The sequence below is a fragment of the Dioscorea cayenensis genome, chromosome 4, assembly GCF_009730915.1.
Source record: "Dioscorea cayenensis subsp. rotundata cultivar TDr96_F1 chromosome 4, TDr96_F1_v2_PseudoChromosome.rev07_lg8_w22 25.fasta, whole genome shotgun sequence".
Taxonomy (NCBI): Eukaryota; Viridiplantae; Streptophyta; class Magnoliopsida; order Dioscoreales; family Dioscoreaceae; genus Dioscorea; species Dioscorea cayenensis.
The window spans coordinates 19,346,938-19,359,822 of NC_052474.1; positions in this window are offsets into that span (position 1 = coordinate 19,346,938).

Genomic DNA, 12,885 nt, shown 5'->3' on the forward strand with positions numbered 1-12,885 from the left:
CTATTGGGCCATCAGGACATGAACTTTGACTTGAGGAAAGTGGGGAGAACAAAGAATGCTTCATCTCAATGAGTTGGATGAATGGAGGATGAATGCATATGAGAATCTTGAGATTTACAAGGAAAGGATTCGAAGTTGTATGAGAAGCATTTCAAGAATCCGAAAAAGAGTTTAAAGTTGGCAATCAAGTGTTGTTGTTTAATTTTCACATACGGCTATTTCTGGGGAATCTCAAGTATAGATGGTTTGGGCCTTATACTGTAACTGAAGTAACATCCCATGGGGCCATTGAAATCACTCATCCGGAGAAGGGTACATTTAAGGTGAACGGATACTGGCTAAAACCATACTTTGGAGGAGAGGTGAGTAGCGATGACAAGGAAGAATTCTTTCTCAATGAGCCCCCATGAGGTAAGAAGAGGTACGTCAAGCTTAGTGATGTTAAACAAGTGCTTCTTGGGAGGCAACCCAAGCCTTTACTATTTTTCTAGGTTTTAGTTTAGCACTTGCATGAATAACAGCTTTAGTGTTGGTGTCTTAATCTCTTACATGCTTTTGCTGTGTTTTTCTCGTGGATTATTTGGTGTTTTTCATGCGCTTAAATGTGGTTGGCATAGTTTCTTGGTTATTTAAGCGTGTTTTCCATGTTTCTCTAGTCAATTTTTCATAGTATAGACAGGCTCTAAGTGTGTGTAAGTGTGCAAAAACTTTTGCAGAGGCATGAATTTTTTTCTAAGTTGACTAGAGAGACACAGCGTGTGGAATTTCCACACAGACGTGTGTTATCATTCAGAGCTCATCCCGAGAGGACACAAGGGTGTGTGTTTGTCCCTGTCAATGACCTTGTGATGGCCACATGCCCGTGGGTAATTTCCACATGGGCATGTGTTTTTCTGTATAGAGTTCTCCTCCATCTAGAGAAGACATAGGGGTGTGTTGGTGCCCCCGTGGGTCGGGCACAAGGGCATTGGGAATTTCCACATGCCTGTGTGGATCGTTTAGAGATAGCCCGAGAGGATATCTTAAGAGCACACTAGGGCGTGTGTGCCACTCTATGGCGGTCTGTGGGGAGTCACATGGGCGTGGGTAATTTCCACATGACCCATGTGGATGTACTGAGAACTTCAAAGGTCGTGACTTCTCTTTATAACCCACTCGTGCCCCTTCGTTCTTTAACTTCCAAACACTCATACACCTCTCCTCTCTTCCTTGACCCTTACCGTCTATTTATAGAGTTCTAGGGTTGTTTTCTGGCCGCATTCGAAGCTTTTCATCTCTAATTTGTTAGTCAACCCTCATTCTCCTTTTCTTTCGCCAATCTTGATTTAACTTGGTTGAACTGGTGAATGTTTAAATGGCTGGTGCATAGATTAGAGTGGTTTTAAACTGATATTTTCATGTATTTTTGTGAGTTTTTATCATAGCGGCCATGCGGCTTTCACGCTAGCGATGGATCCACATGGGCGTGTGGAATTTCTACATGACCAGTGTGGTTTACGCATTATTGTTTTGAGAGTTTATTTGATCGATTCTCTTTTCAATTTTTCACGAGATATGGCTCCCCAGAAAAAAAGCGATCCGACAAATGTCCTAGAGAGCACTCCCCTAAGCCAAAGCATATAGAGTTTGCGATTCTGGAGCACCAGGCTCGGTTTGAGTGAATATCAAAGCTTAAGTTTGGTCATACACGATTTCCATATTTGAGTGTGCTCAGGGAGGTATAGTTAGCAGATGACAAGGCAAATGAGGTTGAGGAACTGTTGTATGTGGGTAGCTAGAGGTACTTATTTGTCTATCAGAGATCCTGCTATCTGCATGTTGACGCTTGACTTATTAGCATCATTTGAGTTTGATCGATCGCTGACATGACTTTGACACTATAGACGCTATCTAGTTTCGTGCGTTTGATTAGTACCACAGCATGAGTGTCACGCAGTTTTTAGTCTGACTGGGTTTATACAACGAGGCCTACATTGCCACTAAGGAGTATGAGCAGTTACCTACCGATTATCCATGAAGTCTGACTCCTCAGTGGATATATAGAGCTTTATGTGGCCAGGGACAGTATGAGTCGGGGGTGTCCAAGGCCATATGTCTTTCTCGACCTGCATATCATTATCTTCACGATGTTTTGAGCAGGTCAGTGAACAGCCGTGGTGATAGCATCGGTGCACTTATTCGTCAGGAGCTGTTGTATCTTTATTCGATGATTTAGAGTGTGCCACTCCACTTGGGACATATCCTAGCAGAGTATCTGAGATATCAGGGACACTATGCGAGAGTGGGGGTGATCTTCTTAGGCCCATACATCACCGGACTCATCACGAGATGAGTCTATCGAGCGTGATCGGGAGGGCCAAGAAGACGATTGTCGCAGACACCCCTCGGCTTGGAGACTATGCGATTGATGGGTATGATCAGTGAGGTATAGAGGCAGGGGTGTATGTGATGAACATGTCCCCGCTAAAGCCCGATCGGGGCCGAGGAGATGCAGTGAAGGTTCACGCGGCCCATGCTCGAGCCCCGCCTGAGGCGGATGGAGACCGAGACACCACCTCTAGTGCTTATCTTTTCCCCATCTCCAGCCTATGATCACTTTGAGAGGCTCAAGAGTGCTGTAGGGGCGCTACGGGCTGAGATTGCTGCGTTTTGTGCAACTCAGGCTGCGAACCACATAGAGGTGATGACGCGTCTTGACACACTACTAGCAGTTACTAGAGCTGGACGTGACCTCACCTTTTGTGATGAGACCAAGGACTCCTCTGACACCTCCAGACACCACCACCACCTCCCCTGACGACCGATTGATCCACCAACATCTTTTATTTCCAGTGAGCACTAGCAGTAGTAGCGATGAGAACCGACGAAATGACAATAACACTTGATGCATCTTTTACTTTATTTGTTTTTATGTCTTTAGTATTTTATTTCTATATTTTATTTTGGAGTTGAATTACTCAAAAAGGATCTTCCTTCTAAATTTATCTTTTTTTTTTAGTCTTTTGAGTTGTATTTCATTGGTTTATCTTTATATACTTGAGTTTATTTTGTTTTTAATTGTGCTTCATTGAACCTCCTTGTGTATACATGCAGATGGTCTTGTGAGTATGGAAATTGAGAAATAGTAATGGACAAGGTCAATGTGATATTCACATGGCCGTGTGTGCTCCACAACCCATTGGAACTTAACTCTCAATGAATATAGTTCCATCAAACGTACCATTAGGAGTTCAGGGGAGTATTGTTTTAATTACCCACCTCCACATATGTTTCTTTTTGATTGCTTTATATTTTTATGGGTGGGGAGTTCACATTACACATGTTCTATACTTATGCTTTCATAATATATGCTCATGTTGCCAATGGCGGTTCACCTTAGTTGCAATGGTTATATTCTTAAGTTTAGGGAAATTTTTAACATTGAATGTTCTCATGCTCTAGTTTTTACTTGAATTTGTAGGAATTTTTGCCCGATTGACACTTGTTACACTACTCACTCATTAAACCTTGTGGAAACTCAAGTTTGATGTTTAACGGACTAGTTAGTTGTTTCTTGTTTTAATTCCTTTGATGTCTAAAAAAAATTTGTTGAATGAAAAGAACAAAAATAGTTATGTTGGTTTTATTTGTGCATTTGGGGTGGAAAGAGCTACCACCTATGAAATATGAAGCTAGTCTCATAAGTCGGATACTAGTTATGCCCTAGAAGGAGAAAGAGCTATCTCATGGGATGAGTGAAAGGTACCACTCCGGTAGAAAGAGCTACCACCTCGAAAGTGTGAAAGCCACCTTTACGGCTGCTTAGGAAAGGGCTACCTTAGAGGATGTGTGAAGCTATTACCTTCTCTTTTCTTTTGGTACTTAAATAAGTCCCTCTTACTTAGAGCTTTGAGGAGTATACGTTGGGTTAACTTGAATGAGTTTACACACACTTATACGATATTGGGTTGTTTTCCTTTTTTATTCAAGTTTTTAGCTATAGGATTGATTTTTCTTATTCGGTGTTGAAATTTTTCCTTACTTGTAGAATGCTTCCCTTGCATGCTTTTGGTGAACCTACGGCCAAGAACTTCCAATGTTCCTTCTTGTATTTTTTAATGTTTTATTTTTGCTTGAGGACAAGCAAAAGCTTAAGTGTGAGGGAGTTTGATAAGTGCTTGTGCACTAGCAATGCAAAGTATTCTTTTCTTACATTGAGCATTACTTTTCTTAGATTTTATCACTCATGCATGTGTATTTATGTTCTTTTGTGCATTTAGGGTTGTGGAGACAAGTATGAAAGTAAGAAACCAAAAGTAGATCGTGGATGCAATTTGTTGATGAAATCTTGGAGTGAACAAACGTGAAGACACAAGTTGTGCTCAAAGATATGTGAGTGTGTGCCAACCACCATTGTGCTTGAGTGAACATGCAAATTGGAGGGGCACAAAGGCAGTCACACTCATGTGTTCCGACTTGTGCAACACTAACAAGATCTTTGTCAAATGTGATTTCATTGAAGATGCAACACGATCTACCACATGGATGTGTGCCCATTCATGTGCCCTCGATGAAAAGTGTGGATTTGGGAGCATTTTGGCAAAGCACTATAATAGTTATTGTAGCAAAGTACTGTAGCAAATCAATGTAGCAGTTACAGTTCATAGCGTGCTGAAAATTCGATTCCTGGAGATTCACACTGGCGTATGGAAATTTCACACGCCCATGTAGATGCCTGATTCCAGCCCTTATTAGCTCATGATTTGGGATCTTTTTCCAATCTTTTTTCCAATCTTTTTCACATCTTTGGAGGCATTTGTGGCTAGGGTTTGGAGAGGCTTTTGAAAGGTTTTTGGAGTGCTTCTACGGCTTTCAACACCGCGTTTCGTCGGAAGATATTTATTGGGGAGCTTTCGTCGACATCGATTCGGCGAGGTATACCCTAGGCTTGATGAGGGAACCTTTGGAGAAGATGAGGATACTCCATAAGACTATCGATACGAACTATAAGGGGGTTTTACTTATGGATTGCATATTTTTACTTTTGATTTTATTATTGATTGTATCTTGCACCATGGAGAGCTAAACCCCTAGTGGGTGCTTGGACTTGTAAACCCTAGGAGGATATTGTTTCATTGACCTTTTATTATGTTTCTTTAATTGATGTTTTTAATTGGGTTCCAATTTTAAATGCTTGTTGAGTTGATTTTCCCTTAGAGTGACACTAGGGTTGAGAATCCATCTTGGTAATCTTTATTCATGAGTGACAAACCATGAGGGTTAGACAAAGCAAGGTTAGAGAGAGTCGAGAGGATGGTTCGAGAGGTAGTGGAACGGCCCCTTTCCCTTTCGATGTGATTTATCCTACCTCCACATTCCAAGAGTTCTATGCGTTTACAATAGAGTGAAGTGCTAATAGAGGAACTCCATTGGGGCTTAGTTGCGCAAGCAATAGAGTGAAGCGTTGAATTAATCCTTAGTGCTGGAGCTTAATTGTGACTAGGGGTCTTTCGCCTGGGCGAAAGGGTTAGATCTAGATTAGGGAATAGGGTTTATCAGTTGGAGTCCCTAGAGATTTATGCAACCTTGCACAGTGTGAGGCGTCGAGAGCATTCCTTTACATCGGGGCATAGTGAAGGGTTAGTCACGGTTGAACTTTGGTTTGGGACCGTGCGTTTAAGGATTTTCATGACTCATTAAACATCAATTAGGAGATATAAAGATCGGTAATGCACTTGAAGCAATAGTCCTAGGGTGAGCAATGTCCGGGTGCCCCACTTTCGATCAATTGCCTCTCCTATCCTTTTATTGCGTCTCCTTCTTGTTCTTTTTATTTCTATTTGCATCGATATTGTTCACACCATTTTGAATCATCTTCACCATAGTTAAATAGCAATTCTTGTGTTTCTAATCACTATTCCCTATGGATATGAAATGCAATTTTAATTTTCATTTCATAAAAAATGACAAAGATGGAGTTATTATTGTATGCGCTATAGGTGGCTGCCGATGGAAAGTACATGCGTCAAGTGAAGGTAATCTTCCTACATTTAAAATCAAAACATCACAGGACGGTCATACATGTGGTGGAGGTATTACGACAATATCTCATCCAAAAGCTTTAAAGAGATGGGTTTGTAAGAAGGTACTTAACAAACTCTGGGATGGCCCTCTATATCGGATTGTGGGTATACGACGTGATATGCTACGTGGTCCCGGTGTTCATCTTCAATACAAACAAGCTTGGGTGGATAAAGAGTTGGCGTGGGAGCTTCTACATGGAAGTGATATAGTAAGCTACGATCTATTATTATGGTACGTAGGCAAGGTTGCTGAAACTAACCAAAGAAGCATCATCAATATTCATATGGATGGTGAGCGGTTTAAGCGTGGTTTCTTTTGCTTCCATACAAGCCTTGGTGGTTTCTGAAAGGGCTGTAGACCACTATTATTCCTTGATGGAACTCATTTGCTTGGCAAATATGGCAGTATCCTACTAGGCGCCACAGACAAGGATGGTAATGAATGTTTCTTTCATTTAACTTTTGCTATTGTGGACAATGAGACAGACAAGAATTGGATGTGGTTCATATCAACTTTGGGTGATTCATTATACGGTAAAGAAAACTATGACAAGATCATTACGTTCATCTCAGACAGGTCGAAGGGCCTTATCAATGCTATTGTGAGGATGTTCCTTTTCTCCACACATGCTTCCTATATATGACATCTACAAGCAAATTTCCTTAAAGAAAATAGCCGACTGGGGAGGACATTGAAAGATGAATGCTAGAGCCTAATTGTAAAGATTGCTTATGCCTGCACGGCTTCCAAATTTGATTATTATGCTAACCAACTCTTATTCTTGTCTGTACAAGCACAAAATTGGTTGTACGAAAAATCAGACGTCATGCATTGGTGTAATTACCTATTTAAAGGTTCTCGATGGGGTGAAATGTACTCCAATGTTGCTGATTCCTTCAATACCTACATCAGAGATGCTCGACGTCATCTTGTGTGCAATATGGTCGATTCAATAAGGTGCGTTGAATATTATTGTATATTTGCAAGATATGGTAATCTCGCTCAATGTTCTCCTCAAGTTAACTTTTCCATTCAAAAGAGATTATTTTTAGTAATTCCTGTTTACATTCTGTATTAAGAATTTATTATATCATCTACTAAATGCAATATCTAATGCATAATTATAAATAGTATAACTGTACAAAATCCGTTGTTAATATATAATATTATTTGTATTGTTTGCTTAGCTTCCTTTTCCCTCATTTTGCTTCAATTTCATTTTATATATAATGTTTAATGATTACATTGCAGATTTAAGCTAATGAACATGATGTATAGAAGGCGTGAACAATGCAAGAATTGGGACGCACATCTTTTCCCTATGCTTTATAGGAGGATTGAAGAAATTGTTGAGCAAAGCAACCCTAGTCGTTGGGTGCTCCAACGAGGAACAATTTGAAGTTATTGACCATTAGAATAACATGATTAATTTGTGAGAGAAAACATGTTCTTGTCAACATTGGGAGGTGTACGGCATACCATGCAAACATGCATGCGTTGTAATTATGCAAATGGATACTAATGTTCATCAATTCATTGATGATTCGTAGCTTACAGAACAACAAATAAGAACCCAGTATTCCCGATAGCAGACCAAGACAAACCTAAGGATGATAATAGGGATCTCCGTCTTTGACCATCCATCTCGAAGAAGTGATCTGGCAAACAAAAGCACTGGAGGATCTAGTAACAAGCGTTCAATGTTCAGGAGTTACAATGTAGTCGTTGTCATGAAGTTGGCCATAAAAGAGCTACTTATAATGCTTTGGTTGTAAATTGAATCATATCTATTGAACATGTCTACTCAAGATACCAACACATAAAGAGTTAAGCAATGTCTAAATGGGAAGGCCTGATGTTACACAATGTTATTGATTTCTAAGTAACTTTATATGTTAGTAAATTGTTAATGTAGTATCTAATGAGAGTTTTGTGAAATTAAACAGTGACCTAGTTTTATGAAGACATTTATTACAATGTAAGAATTTATCTCATTTTGCATCTATATTGTTTTTATATTAAATTATATTACGGATTTTTGACCTAGTTCTCAGGGAAGTACTCATATGAAATAGTTACTGTGTACTTTTGGTTATAACAAGAAGATCTAACATTTTATTCTTGATTGTCCAAATATTAAAACAGAGTTCATGGTTTTCAAACAAAAACATCAAGAAGTAGATAGTTGGAGTCAGATTAGTGCTGAAAGTGGAATTTTTCATCACATACAAAACATGTAAGTAGGATAACTGTCATCATGCATTAGGTGGGGCTTCATAAGTGTCATTTGTTGCATCATTCACAATTAAAGGGGTTTGAGCTACATTGTCTTCACTGTTCGGTGGTCCCATCAGCGATGCGACCTCACTTTTGTCATCCATCATAGGCACTTCTGTTATTGCACTAGGGTCATCAATCGTTGTACTTGCATCCACCTCGACCATTGTGGGTGGGTCTTCCATGACGACATCATTTGTTTGCTCATCATCACTATTGCCTGCGGAGTGCTCTTTCTTCATCGGTATTTAGCACAAACCGTCAAGCAGTATCTGCGCAGTATATTGCAGGCGAACATAGACAACATCACTGGTGGTTAGAGGGAGTTGCTCTCCCTTGAGTATTTGTTCCTTGAATCTCATAAGGTAAATGGTACAATCAATGGTACCATCCCTTTGTTAAGGGTATTCTCGCATATGGGACATTTGGTAGGAGCTCGTGTTAGTGATGCTTAACTTAAGCCGCAAGTAATTTTCGAAGAGTGCATGCTGCAAAATCAATGTGAAAAAATAAGGATGAAGTAAACAATAAATTTATTAAGTACAAATATTTAAATTAAAAAAGCATAACACATAACATAGCACATGCCAATTGGTCATATATCGGGCTACTTAATGGCGAATAGTGAACATACTCCTTTTTGTCCTTGTCAAGAACAAGAAGATGGTAGTGCTTGTCTTGCACAATCGGCATGAGCACTATTTCTACTATTGGTTAGTTATCTAGTGTGGGGGCCAGCATGTTGTAAACATCATCGGATGAATGGGGCTGCTTAGATAGAACAAGTATCATTAGTCTAGTGGTTGTGGCAGACCTTTTGTAGAGCGACATAAATTTTTTCAAGGATTCTAACAACATCAAGATAAAGATGTCAAAAACATCATCTGGCACAAGTTGCTTACCTTCTAGGAAAGCAAACAGATGTGAACGACATGTGTGCCCCCGTTCGTTGCTCCATACATGTGTTCTGATAATTAATATACAAAAATAGTTAATACAGACATGGTTAAGATCATTAACATCAAATATTAAAAATTTCATAAAACTTGTAAATGATTATCTCTGAATATAACGAAGAAAGAGGGATACCACACAGATTCAGGAAATATAATACAGCACCAAAAATATTATTAAGAAATATGAAACACTAACCAGCTATGCCTATACTAATTCTTTCTACAGAACTTTAAATCAAAAGGCATGTCATGCATAATGGACAGACATGTATTATGAAACAAAAGCTCACTTGTCTATTTGAGAATTTAAGAAAACAAACACAGTTAGCTGTTGTATCTTGTTGCGGCATGCAAACCCTGTAGGCAACTTATTTGGAGGAATGAAATTTACACGTGAGGCCTTCACTGTATTCTCGGTTGCACCTTCACCACATTGGCTGATTTTAGTTGCTGGCAATAGAGGGGGTCATTGTTGGAAACTGGTTGGTCATTTTTCAAGTATGCAAGAAACTCTATTATTTTCCGAACATCATCGATTGTTTCGGCATCTGCTACATTTAACTCAAATGGTTTTTTTGTAGTTATCTTTGTCTCCTTTTCTTTTGAATCAATTTTATCTTTCTTCCGAGGCTTGGGCGCAGGGCATCCCGACTATGCTCCTCTTGACCTTGCAGCTCTTGTGACAGGCTTCTCATATTGGGTCTCACTTTTTTCCATCTGAATTGGGGGTTTCTGTAGTTTATTGGAAACTTTCTTAACCTTCTTTGGAGGTGGGCCAGAGTTGGCTTCTTCTGATTGACTAGAGCTTGTCTTGATTGCTCATGATGCGCTTCTTGATTTTCATCACGTGCTTCCACTGTTTCTTCAAGAAATTTGACTGCAGTCCTAAGAGCTCTAATTTCATTTGACAACATTAACTGAAATTTGTAACATGCCATATCATTGTCCTTGGGACTTGGGGACCAATATGCATGCCAATCTTTAATTGGGAAGACTTTGATTGCATAGATTGCTCATCTTTGGCGTTAGAAGGCCTTTTCATCACATTTTTCTTAACTTTGCCATGTCTTGACTTTCTAAAGCTTGATGCGCTAGTGCCGGTAGATGCCTCAGCAACAACCATTTGACTGATCCGTGCTCCATTTTGTCCAGAATGAATGAACTCAGATTCAGTCTAGTTTACTGGAGTCAATTCAAAAAACTTACAAAGAACAACAAGTATTCGCAATAAAAAAAAGAAAAAGGGTTCAACTATATCAACATATGAAACATGAACAACTTGTCAAATTTTTGAAAATGCAAGTATAGAAATCTACATGGTTTACTAAATAAATGAAGATTTACACAAAATAATAAACATTTCATCAAAAAGTCAAATAAATATTTTGTTATATAAAGATATATTTTATACCTTATAGCATAAAGTAATTTTAAAAGCATAATCATTAAATATTGAGCATTTATAGTGCATTACGCACGAATAAAATGCTGGAATAGCAACTCCTATAAGTAATTCCAATCTAACATAATTAAAACAATTATTTACCTGGCTTTCCTCCAGAGACTCAACCAAGGCAGTTGCACCAGCTTGTTTCACGTAGTTATTCTGGCCATAGTAGAGAATTCATGGTGTTTTTCCAAACCTCAACTTCTTCCCTATGCCTATTACCTCATAAAACCAAAGATTAAAAGCAATAACACATCCCTTTAAATATCCTATCCTTATTGTCTTCCCTGAACACCTGACCTTCACTCGTGCGGCTGCACTAGGCATATCCTCTATGAGCCATTCGTGAGTGGCTTTTGCCCATTCATACGGATCCAACTTTGATAGGTCATCTACATAGTATGCTAATCACGAAGGTACTGAACATGTGGTGCTCGGGAAGAGCAAATTGCCCTGAATGTACACCAATAGAGCTTAATAAAACTTCTCTCCTGCTTGCTTTCTTTTTCCTTTACTAACCTAATTAATGTTCTGACTAGGCAATCCCTATCTCGGTCTATTATCTTTGTGAAGTACTCTTCCTTAAGTGCGCAACGTTCCTTTCTCTTTTAGAAATTTATGGCATCAGCATCACAAGGTAACCCTAGTATTAACGGTACATCCTTGGGCCTAAATTGCAAATAACCATTACCCAGCTTGAACATTTTAGTGCTTCCATCAAACACTTGCATTAGCATATCCAGTACAGTCGTTCTTGTGTTATGGTCTCCAAGTCCATGAAATGGCTAAAAGACATCCGTCGGATTATGTCCCAATGTTTGCATGCCATCTTCTCTCTCAAATCCCTTATGGTAGACACAATTGATGCCAAGAAACATTGTCCATTCACATAATTGATGGACTTGTTGGCCATCTTCCTCTTATATGCACAACCAAAACATTTGATTTCAGTTCACACATTGCAAATGGTGCTAATTACATTACTAAAGTACTGAATCGAGCATTGATTATGTCATTGTCTAAAATTAAATTATAAACAGAAAATTTGGAAAGTAAGCAAAAAACATATAACTATATATTAAAAATTGATTGTAAATGTTTTACATTTATGTTGTACAGGAATGGGAATTTCTAGTGTAAAAATAGTAAAAATAATCATAGTCGCGTGCAACTAAACATTCTCAAATTCCATCATTCTAAACCAAAAAATTACAGAATAACAACTCCACATTTACACTAGAAATTTTCAAGATTCCTATATTGTTCTAAACCCTAAGTAGAAACTATGTGAAAAAAAACAAATCAGACAATCTTTGCTTATCTTCTACTCAAATTAGGGCACAAAAAGCGTTTTTAACTAGTATTGCACAATCTTGAACTAAAAGAAAGTACAATGAACTCAGACGGCATCAGGCCATCATACCTCTCGGCCTTGGGAGTATAGGGATGATGTTCTACAGGTGTGCGGCTTTATCTTCACCTTTTCTTAGTATGATCTTTTCCTCTTCCCATTTGTTTAACCAGCGATGCAAGGTACACTGAGATGCAGACTTTCTACCTCCGATGATGTCTTCCTCCTTTCGGTAATTATAATTTAATTATTTATTTATTAAAATACTTTAAATTAAAATTTTCAAAATTATATATATAGGGGTATTTTGGTAAATACAAAGGTATTCTAAAAAATTATGAAAAAAATAATTTTTAATTGTATAATTTAGTTATTTATTTATCTAAATAATTAAAATTATATTTTGGTCTAATTTGGTAACTACAATCGTATTTTAAAATTTCGTAAAAAAATATTTTTAATATGAAAATTTAATTATTTATTTATCTAAACACTTTAAATTATATTTTTATAAATTTTATATGTTAGGCTATTTTAGTCATGTTATACACGATGTGAGGGCACTTGGGTCAGCGTTGAGCCTTATTCCAAAAACGTGCACGTCCGGTATTTCTGGTGCTTGTCGCCTTTCTCAAAAAAAAAAAAAGAAAGATAAGTTTAGAAAAATAAAAATACTAATCTCGGAGTTATATCTATCATTAAGCATTGCAAAGTTTATGAAATATTTAATATAAAACTAAATAAATGCTATTAAATTTTGTCTATTAATAATACTACATTTGATGTATAAA